The following is an 11954-nucleotide window of genomic DNA, read 5'->3' as shown; positions in this document are numbered from 1 at the left end:
AGAGTTAGAGAGAGGTGAAGATGAGGTAGACATGAGGTAGTGAGGTATAGATGAGGTAGCGAGAGGTAGAGGTGAGGTAGAGATAAGGTAGAGATGTGGTATAGAGCATTAGAGATGAGGTAGTGAGAGGTAGAGATGGGTAGAGAGAGGTAGTAATGAGCTAGAGAGAGGTAGAGATGAGCTAGAGATTAGTTAGAGGGAGGTAGAGAGCAGTAGAAATGAGGTAGATAGAGGTAGAGAGGGGTAGAGCGTTAGAGATGAGGTAGAGATGAGAAAGAGGGAGGTAGAGAGGTAGAGAGAGGTAGAGAGCAGTAGAAATGAGGTAGAGAGCGGTAGAGAGAGGTAGAGATGAGGTATAGAGCATTAGAAATGAGGTAGAGATGAGGTAGAGAGAGATAGAGATGAGGTAGAGAGAGGTAGAAAGCAGTAGTAATGAGGTAGAGAGAGGTAGAGATGAGGTAGAGATGAAGTAAAGAGAGGTAGAGATGAGGTAGACATGATTTAGAGAGTGGTAGAGATGAGGTAGAGCTGAGGTATAGAGCATTGGAGATTTGGTAGAGATTAGGTAAAGAGAAGTAAAGATGACATAGAGATAGCAGAGATATGAAGAGAGAGGTAGAGAGAGGCAGAGATGAGGTAGAGAGAAGAGATAGGCAGAGAGAGGTAGACAGTGTTTGAGATGAGGTAGAGAGCGGTAGAGAGAGGTAGAGATGAGGTAAAGATGAGGTAGAGGGAAGTAGAGAGCAGTAGAAATTAGGTAGTGAGAGGTAATGATGAGGTAGAGAGAGGTAAAGATGAGGTAGAGAGAGAAGAGATAGGTAGAGAGAGGTAGAGAGCGGCAGAGAGAGGTAGAGATGAGGTAGAAATGAGGTAGGGATGTGGTATAGAGTTTTAGAGATGAGGTAGAGATGAGGTAGAGAGAGGTAGAGAGAGGTAGAGAGAGGTAGTGGGAGGTAGAGTGGTAGAGAGAGGTAGAGATGAGGTGAGATGAGGTAGAGAGCGGTAGAGATGAGGTGGAGGTGAGGTAGAGAGAGATAAGTTGAGGTAGAGAGAAGAGATAGGTAGAGAGAGGTAGAGATGAGGTAGAGAGAGGCAGAGAGAGGCAAAGACGAGGTAGAGAGCGGTAGAAAGGAAATTGATAAAAGGAAGAAAGGAGCAGAATTGGACGAGGATTAATTCATAACAAGAGTGCAGATGGCCATAGCAGATGGTTTAATTTCTGCCCCTCCGTTGATGGGCGGCCCAGGGCTGCCACTGGCCTGATGGGTAATGGATATTACCTCACTGAGCCCAGGGTCCATTCTCCGGACTGAGAGAAGGTGGCTAATGAGAATTGATGCAGGTCCTATATCTGTTCTTGGCAGGTTCTAGTTAGCTGAGAACTGAGGTGTCTAAACTGTCAACGATATGAAGGAATTGATGATGAGAATTTCCATTGCAAACTGCAATAAATGTCAAAACTGTTATCAATGTTGACATCAGTGCTTATAATAGATATTTTTCAGTGGTCAATGGCAACATGATGTCCCACCCCCATAGACGCATTCTTTTTTTATAATTGTATTTTCTAAGCTCTGATACATATCTGTAAATCATGTGACTTTAACCCATCTGTTTCCCATTCACTCACTGCATATGTCCTGATTAACATTAAGGTATTATGTCCTGATTAACATTAACCCCTTTCCGCTAGCGGAACCCCTCGCCAACAGCCAATGAAATTACAGGGTGCCAAATACAAATCAACAGAAATCTCATAAATCAAATTTCTCAAACATTCAAGTATTAGGCACCATTTTAAAGATAACATTCTCGTTAATTCAGCCGCAGTGTCTGATTTCAAAAATGCTTTACAGCGAAAGCTCCACAATTATATTAGGTCACCACCAAGCCACAGAAAAACCAAGCCATTTTTCCAGCCAAAGAGTGGAGTCACAAAAAGCACAAATAGAGACAAACTTAATCACTAACCCTTTATGATATTTATCAGATGACACTCATAGGGTTTCATGTTACACAATACATGTATGTTTTGTTCGATAAAGTGCATATGTATATCAAAGAATCTCATTTTACGTTGGCGCGTTACGTTCAGTACTTCTAAAACATGCAGTGATTGTGCAGAGTGCCACATGAATTCACAGAAATACTCATTATAAATGTTGATGAAAATTCAAGTGTTAAGCATGGAACTTTAGCTACACGTCTCCTAGGGGAACACCCCCCCATTCAGCTGAAAAGGTGGCGCGGGAAATTCAAAAAATATTCTTTAGAAATATTTAACTTTCACACAGTCCAATACAGCAAATGAAAGATAAACATTTGTTAATCTACCCATCGTGTCCAATTTTGTTTATGTTTTACAGCGAAAACACAACAGATTATATTAGATCACCACCAAATTCAAAAACACACAGACATTTTTCACAGTCACAAAAGCAGAAATATAGATAAAATGAATCACTAACCTTTGAATATCTCCATCAGATGACACTCATAGGACATCGTGTTATACATGTATTGTGTGTTTTGTTGATAATGTGCATATATATATATATATATATATAAAAAATCTCAGTTTACATTGGCGCTTTTGCAGAAATACTCACAATAAACATTGATAAAAGATGCAAGTGTTGTTCACATAATTAAAGATAAACGTATCCTCTATGCAACCGCTGTGTCAGATTTAAAAAAAACTTTACGGAAAAATAATAATCTGAGAACGGCGCTCAGAACCTAAATTAGCCAAAGAAATAGCAGCCATTTTGGCGTCAAGAGAAGCAACAAAACCACTAAATATTCACTTACCTTTGAATATCTTCATCAGAAGGCAGTTCCAGGAATCCCAGTTCGACAATAAATGACTGATTTGTACCATAAAGTTCCATAAAGCCCATCATTTAGCCACTTGTTGATAGCTTGTTCATCCCAGCATTCAATCCTCAAAAAACTAGAGCAATTCCTACAAACAAAAACTCAAAAAGTTCCGTTACAGGTCGTAGAAACAAGTCAAATGATGTATGCAATCCATATTTTAAACATTAATCAGCAATAAGGTTCCAACCGGAGAATTTCATTGTCTGAAGAAACGCGTTGGAACAGAAGAACACTCTCTCGTGACCGCGCGCAATGAGACCGAGGCTTTCTGCCAGACCACCCAGTCAAAGAGCTATTATGAGCTCCTCCTTTATAGTAGAATCATACATCCAGAATCTAGAGACGGTGACATATTGTGGAAGCCCTAGGAAGTGCATGCTCATCCATATCTAAGATGGACATCAAATGGCACTGTTTTCAAAATTGAGTTCTCACTTCCTGTTTGGATTTATTCTCAGGTTTTTGTCTGCCATATGAGTTCTGTTATACTCACAGACATAATTCAAACAGTTTTAGAAACTTCGGAGTGTTTTCTATCCACCAGTAATAATAATATGCATATATTCCCATCTGGGAAAGAGTAGGAGGCAGTTTACTCTGGGCACGCCTTTCATCCAAAAGTGAATATGCTGCCCCCTAGCCCCAACAATTTAACAAAAGGCTAAGTTGTGTTTCGCTATATTTCACTTGTGATTTCTTGAATATTAATATTTTCTAGTAAGATTATTTGACCGTTGCGCTATGCTATTTAGCGTATTTGATGACAATTATCCCGGATCCGGGATGGGTGGTTCCAAGAGGATTTATTAACCTGTTGCGACGACCAAACCCGGATCCGGGATTCTATTTATAGACCTAAGCTCATTACCATAACGCAACGTTAACTATTCATGAAAATCGCAAATGAAATGAAATAAATATGCTATCTCTCAAGCTTAGCCTTTTGTTAACAACACTGTCATCTCAGATTTTCAAAATATGCTTTTCAACCATAGGAAAACAATCATTTGTGTAACAGTAGCTAGCTAGCGTAGCATTTAGCGTTAGCATTAGCGTTAGCATTTAGCAGGCAACTATCACAAAAACAAGTAAAGCCTTCAAATAAAATAAATTACCTTTGAAGAACTTCTGATGTTTTCAATGAGGAGACTCTCAGTTAGATAGCAGATGCTCAGTTTTTCCAAAAAGATTATTTGTGTATTAGAAATAGCTCCGTTTTGTACATCAAATTTGGCTACCAAAAAAAAAAAAAAAAACGATAATTCAGCCCTCAAAACGCGAACTTTTTTCCAAATTAACTCCATAATATCGACTGAAACATGGCAAGCGTGGTTTAGAATCAATCCTCAAGGTGTTTTTCCACATATCTCTTCGATGATATATCCTTCGTGGAAGCCTGGTTTCTCCTTGCTCTCAAATGGAAAAATAATTGCACCTGGCTTTGCGCTCCAATTTCGACGCAGGGACACCAGGCGGACACTTGGAAAATGTAGTCTCTTATGGTCAATCTTCCAATGATATGCCTACAAATACGTCACAATGCTGAAAACACCTTGGGGAAACGACAGAAAGTGTAGGCTCATTCCTTGCGCAATCACAGCCATATAAGGAGACAATGGAAAACAGAGCTTCAGAGATTCTGCTCATTTCCTGGTTGACGTATCATCTTGGTTTCGCCTGTAGAATGAGTTCTGGGGCACTTACAGACAATATCTTTGCAGATTCTGAAACTTCAGAGTGTTTTCTTTCCAAAACGGTCAATAATATGCATAGTCGAGCATCTTTTCGTGACAAAATATTGCGCTTAAAACGGGAACGTTTTTTATCCAAAAATGAAATAGCGCCCCTAGAGATCAAAGAGGTTAACTTACCTTTGATGATCTTGATCAGAATGCACTCCCAGGAATCACAGTTCCACAATAAATGTTTGTTTTGTTCGATAATGTCCATCATTTTTTGTCCATTTATGTCCAAATAGCAGCTTTTGTTAGGGCGTTTGGTAAACAAATCCAAAAGCGCGTTCAGATCCAGTTGGACGAAAAGTTTAAAAAGTTATATTACAGGTCGAAGAAACTTGTCAAACTAAGAATAGAATCAATCTTTAGGGTGTTTTTATATTAAATGTTCCAACCGGAGAATTCCATTGTCTGTAGAAAAGCAATGGAACGCAGTTCGCTCTCATGTGAAATGCACGTGACCAGTGCGTGGCTCTCTGCCAGACCACTGACTCAAAGAGCTCTCATCCGGTCCCACTTCACAGAAGAAGCCTGAAACAACATTCTAAAGAAGGTTGACATCTAGTGGAAGCCTTTGGAAGTGCAACATAACCCATATCTCACTGTGAATTCGATAGGGGCTTGCAACGCTGTTAGGTAACAAAACTAAAGTATCCACAAAACACAGGTTGGAAAAAGCTGCCTAAGTATGATTCTCAATCAGAGACAACGATAGACAGCTGCCTCTGATTGAGAACCACACCCGGCCAAACACAAAGAAGTAGAAAACATAGAAATAAAGAAACTAGAATGCCCACCCTAGTAACACACTGGCCTAACCAAACTAGAGAATAAAATCCTCTCTATGGCCAGGGCTGAGTACAAAAACTACAAACCTCAGATTTCCCACATCCTGTTTGCATCTTTTCTCAGGTCTTTGCCTGCCATATGAGTTCTGTTATTCTCACAGACATCATTCAAACAGTTTTAGAAACTTCAGAGTGTTTTCTATCCAATACTAATAATAATATGCATATATTAGCATCTGAGACCGAGTAGGAGGCAGTTTACTCTGGGCAAGCTATTCATCCAAAAGTGAAAGTGCTGCCCCCTATCCCAAAGAAGTTAAGGTATTATGTCCTGATTAACATTAAGGTATTATGATCTGATTAACATTAAGGTATTATTTCCTGATTAACATTAACTTCTTATTGTTCCGCTAGCGGCACCCCTCGACAACATTCTGCTGAAATATTTTACTTTCATACATTAACAAGTGCAATACACCAAATGAAAGATACACTTCTTGTTAATCTACACATCGTGTCCGATTTCAAAAAGGCTTTACAGCGATCTACTAATAAATCGACTAATAATATGCATATATTAGCAACTGGGACTGAGTAGCAGGTAGTTTACTCTGGGCACGCTTTTCATCCAAACGTGAAAATGCTGCCCCCTATCCCAAACAGGTTTTAAGGTATTGTGACCTGTAAGGTATGCCAGTAACCAGGCTTAGTGACTGTGTTAAGGAGTGACATACACACAGGGTTAGGTTGACACACACAGGTTTAGGGTTAGGTTGACACACACGGGGTTAGGTTGACACACACAGGGTTAGGGTTAGGTTGACACACACTGGGTTAGGGTTATGTTGACACACACAGGGTTAGAGTTAGGATGATACACACAGGGTTAGGTTGCCACACACAGGGTTAGGGTTAGGTTGACAGACACAGGGTTAGGTTGACACACACAGGGTTAGGTTGACACACACGGGGTTAGGTTGACACACACAGTGTTAGGGTTAGGTTGACACACACAGGGTTAGTGTTAGATTGACAAACACATGGTTAGGGTTAGGTTGACACACACAGGGTTAGGATGACACACACAGGGTTAGGGTTAGGTTGACACACACAGGGTTAGGTTGACACACACACAGGGTTAGGGTTAGGTTGACACACAGGGTTAGGTTGACACACAGGGTTAGGTTGACACACATAGGGTGAGGTTCACACACACAGGGTTAGGTTGACACACTCACAGGGTTAGGGTTAGATTGACACACACAGGGTTTGTGTTAGGTTGACAAACATAGGGTTAGGGTTAGATTGATACACACAGGGTTCGGTTGACACACACATTTTTAGGTTGACAAACACATGGTTAGGTTGACACACAGGGTTAGGTTGAAACACACAGGGTTCGGGTAAGGTTGACACACATAGGGTGAGGTTGACACACACAGGGTTAGGTTGACACACACAGGGTTCGGTTGACACACACAGGGTTAGGTTGACACACACAGGGTTAGGGTTAGGTTGACACACACAGGGTTAGGTTGACACACACAGGGTTAGGGTTAGGTTGACACACACATGGGGTTAGGTTGACACACACAGGGTTAGGGTTAGGTTGACACACACTGGGTTAGGGTTATGTTGACACACACAGGGTTAGGTTGACACACAGGGTTAGGTTGACACACACGGGGTTAGGTTGACACACACAGTGTTAGGGTTAGGTTGACACACACAGGGTTAGTGTTAGATTGACAAACACATGGTTAGGGTTAGGTTGACACACACAGGGTTAGGATGACACACACAGGGTTAGGGTTAGGTTGACACACACAGGGTTAGGTTGACACACACACAGGGTTAGGGTTAGGTTGACACACAGGGTTAGGTTGACACACAGGGTTAGGTTGACACACATAGGGTGAGGTTCACACACACAGGGTTAGGTTGACACACTCACAGGATTACGGTTAGATTGACACACACAGGGTTTGTGTTAGGTTGACAAACATAGGGTTAGGGTTAGATTGATACACACAGGGTTCGGTTGACACACACATTTTTAGGTTGACAAACACATGGTTAGGTTGACACACACGGTTAGGTTGAAACACACAGGGTTCGGGTAAGGTTGACACACATAGGGTGAGGTTGACACACACAGGGTTAGGTTGACACACACAGGGTTCGGTTGACACACACAGGGTTAGGTTGACACACACAGGGTTAGGGTTAGGTTGACACACACCGGGTTAGGTTGACACACACAGGGTTAGGGTTAGGTTGACACACACATGGGGTTAGGTTGACACACACAGGGTTAGGGTTAGGTTGACACACACTGGGTTAGGGTTATGTTGACACACACAGGGTTAGGTTGACACACAGGGTTAGGTTGACACACACGGGGTTAGGTTGACACACACAGTGTTAGGGTTAGGTTGACACACACAGGGTTAGTGTTAGATTGACAAACACATGGTTAGGGTTAGGTTGACACACACATGGTTAGGATGACACACACAGGGTTAGGGTTAGGTTGACACACACAGGGTTAGGTTGACACACACACAGGGTCATGGTTAGGTTGACACAAACAGGGTTAGGTTGACACACATAGGGTGAGGTTGACACACACAGGGTTAGGTTGACACACACACAGGGTTACGGTTAGGTTGACACACACAGGGTTAGTGTTAGGTTGACAAACATAGGGTTAGGGTTATATTGATACACACAGGGTTAGGTTGACACACACATGGTTAGGTTGACACACACATGGTTAGGTTGACACACACAGGGTTAGGTTGACACACACAGGGTTAGGTTGACAAACACATTGTTAGGTTGACACACACATGTTTAGGTTGACACACACAGGGTGAGGTTGACACACACAGGGTTAGGTTGACACACATACGGTGAGGTTGACACACACAGGGTTAGGTTGACACACATACGGTGAGGTTGACACAAACAGTGTTAGGGTTAGGTTGACACACACAGGGTTAGGTTGACACACACAGGGTTAGTGTTAGGTTGACACACACAGGGTTAGGGTTAGGATAACACACACAGGGTTAGGTTGACACACACAGGGTTAGGGTTAGGTTGACACACACAGGGTTAGGTTGACACAGACATGGTTAGGTTGACACACACAGGGTTAGGTTGACACACACAGGGTTAGGGTTAGGTTGACACACACAGGGTTAGGGTTAGGTTGACACACACAGGGTTCGGTTGACACACACATTTTTAGGTTGACAAACACATGGTTAGGTTGACACACACAGGGTTAGGTTGACACACACAGGGTTAGGGTAACGTTGACACACATAGGGTTATGGTTAGGTTGACACACACAGGGTTAGGTTGACACACACAGGGTTAGGTTGACACACACAGGGTTAGGGTTAGGTTGACACACACAGGGTTAGGTTGACACAGACATGGTTAGGTTGACACACACAGGGTTAGGTTGACACACACAGGGTTAGGTTTAGGTTGACACACACAGCGTTAGGGTTAGGTTGACACAAACAGCGTTAGGGTTAGGTTGACACACACAGGGTTAGGTTAACACACACAGGGTTAGGGTTAGGTTGACACACACAGGGTTAAGTTTAGGTTGACACACACAGCGTTAGGGTTAGGTTGACACAAACAGCGTTAGGGTTAGGTTGACACACACAGGGTTAGGTTAACACACACAGGGTTAGGGTTAGGTTAACACACACAGGGTTAGGTTGACACACACAGGGTTAGGTTGACACACACAGGGTTAGGTTTAGGTTGACACACACAGCGTTAGGGTTAGGTTGACACAAACAGCGTTAGGGTTAGGTTGACACACACAGGGTTAGGTTAACACACACAGGGTTAGGTTGACACACACAGGGTTAGGTTAACACACACAGGGTTAAGTTAACACACACAGGGTTAGGTTGACACACACAGGGTTAGGTTAACACACACAGGGTTAGGGTTAGGTTAACACACACAGGGTTAGGTTGACACACACAGGGTTAGGTTGACACACACAGGGTTAGGGTTAGGTTGACACAAACAGCGTTAGGGTTAGGTTGACACACACAGGGTGAGGTTAACACACACAGGGTTAGGGTTAGGTTGACACACACAGGGTTAGGGTTAGGGTGACACACACAGGGTTAGGGTTAGGTTGACACACACAGGGTTAGGTTGACACACACAGGGTTAGGGTTAGGTTGACACACACAGGGTTAGGGTTAGGTTGACACACACAGGGTTAGGGTTAGGTTGACACACACAGGGTTAGGGTTAGGTTGACACACACAGGGTTAGGTTGACACACACAGGGTTAGGGTTAGGTTGACACACACTGGGTTAGGGTTAGGTTGACACACACAGGGTTAGGTTGACACACACAGGGTTAGGGTTAGGTTGACACACACAGGGTTAGGTTGACACACACAGGGTTAGGGTTAGGTTGACACACACAGGGTTAGGTTGACACACACAGGGTTAGGGTTAGGTTGACACACACAGGGTTAGGGTTAGGTTGACACACACAGGGTTAGGGTTAGGTTGACACACACAGGGTTAGGTTAACACACATAGTGCATTGTCTTTTATTCATGCTCTGCTTTCTGGAACGGGGCAGTTGAAAGAGTTAGGAGTGACAGATCCATGGAAATGCCACCCCCGAAAATGTTTCAAGATGCCTTCATAATCTGATCCAGAGGATGGGATTGCATGTGTGTGTGTGTGTGCGTCTGTGTGTGCTGGTGACTCTTTTCAGAGCAACACAGCTGTATAGTAATAAGAGCTTTGACTTGAGAGTGATACCTTGTAGTGGACCTACTGGTACACACAAACACACACACACACACACACACACACACACACCCCCATCACACACACACGCACTCACACACACAATCACAATTTCTCCCAATGTGCTAGTTGAGCCATTCATCCTGCTTTCCCAAAGACAGGCCAGCAATTTGCCTTAATCCATATGGAATGGTTCTGAATGACCTCAGTCTATAAGGTCCAGGACTAGGGATTTACTCTGAGACAGCCAATCTAAACAACCTGATTTAACTTCTACTGCGTGTGTGTTCGTGTTCGTGTGTGTGTGTGTGTGTGTGTGTGTGTGTGTGTGTGTGTGTGTGTGTGTGTGTGTGTGTGTGTGTGTGTGTGTGTGTGTGTGTGTGTGTGTGTGTGTGTGTGTGTGTGTGTGTGTGTGTGTCTGACTAAAGCTTCTCCGTATCAGTCTTTCACATGATAAATGTAGTCTAAGATAAACCAGCCCACAATGACTCCCAAGGTGGCTGACTGGAGAAGTGAACGCCTGTTTCTCACAACAATTTCTTAGTTCAACCTTCACAGGGCTGTCAATGGTAGCACAAACATATTTTAACTGTTTGTTTGAAAAATACCTCAAAAACATAGAAAACTCTACACACAGACATAGCGGATGAAAATCATTAGGGGCCCTCTGCAGAATCAGTCAATTTACGCCTTTGCTATGTACAACTTTCCTATGCACTTCTCAGTAGTTGGTATTCAGATTTTACAAGTGATACCTTGTAGTGGACCTTCCTTATGAAGGTGTGTAACGGGCTTTGCAGCCGTGGTTTCCTTGCACATGCTGAATAAATGTAATTCAAAGACTGAAAACCCTCCCACTTGATGAATAAATGTAATTCAACAACTGAAAACCCTCCCACTTGATGAATAAATGTAATTCAACAACTGAAAACCCTCCCACTTGATGAATAAATGTAATTCAACAACTGAAAACCCTCCCACTTGCCTGGCCAACAGATATTCTGGTGGATTTTCCATTCAATAGGGTTTCAGTACATTTCTCTAAACTCTCCCTTTAAATATGGTGTGCCTTTAATAGAGAGACCATTCAGAATGTTAGAAAGCTATGGAAACAAGTCCATATTCATCTCCTTTTCAGCAATTGGTAGATTTAAAAATACTCTGATCTTGTTTATTATTTAGGGTAAGGAAAGTATTTATGCATGATAAAACCAAAACAGGTTTTGAGAGCCTTTACGGACAAAATATATTGGTGAATCAAAAATGGAAATATTGGAAAGTAAGAAAGGTGTACAATAGGGGTTGTACAGTAGTCTATATAGTAGTCTACAAATCTACCCTCATAATCCTCACTAATCATGGAACTGTGATGACGATGTTTTTTTGTGAACCGTGCTCCAGGTTTAAATTGCTATGTCTGGACTGGGTTCTATAATGATTCAAATAGGCTACACATCCCAAACTATTGGGCAACTTGTAATACGTTCTCCTATTATGATCTACTATTGCTAGCGATCCTCAGGAACAACCACATGAACGTGACAGTGGAAATAAAAGAAAACTAATGATGTAACGGAATGATGCTAAATGTAAGGAAACTGACACTGGATGTGGGTATAACCATAGAGATCCTATTCAATTACATGGAGAATGGTATTCTTTCTATCGGGAAAAAATAAGTCGATTTCATTTGGAACCACCAGGCTGCTCAACTCTATTCATCGTTTCAGGGCACATA

Source organism: Oncorhynchus clarkii, chromosome 30 (assembly GCF_045791955.1).
Source record: "Oncorhynchus clarkii lewisi isolate Uvic-CL-2024 chromosome 30, UVic_Ocla_1.0, whole genome shotgun sequence".
Taxonomy (NCBI): domain Eukaryota; kingdom Metazoa; phylum Chordata; class Actinopteri; order Salmoniformes; family Salmonidae; genus Oncorhynchus; species Oncorhynchus clarkii.
Note: the sequence above shows the minus strand (reverse complement) of the source record.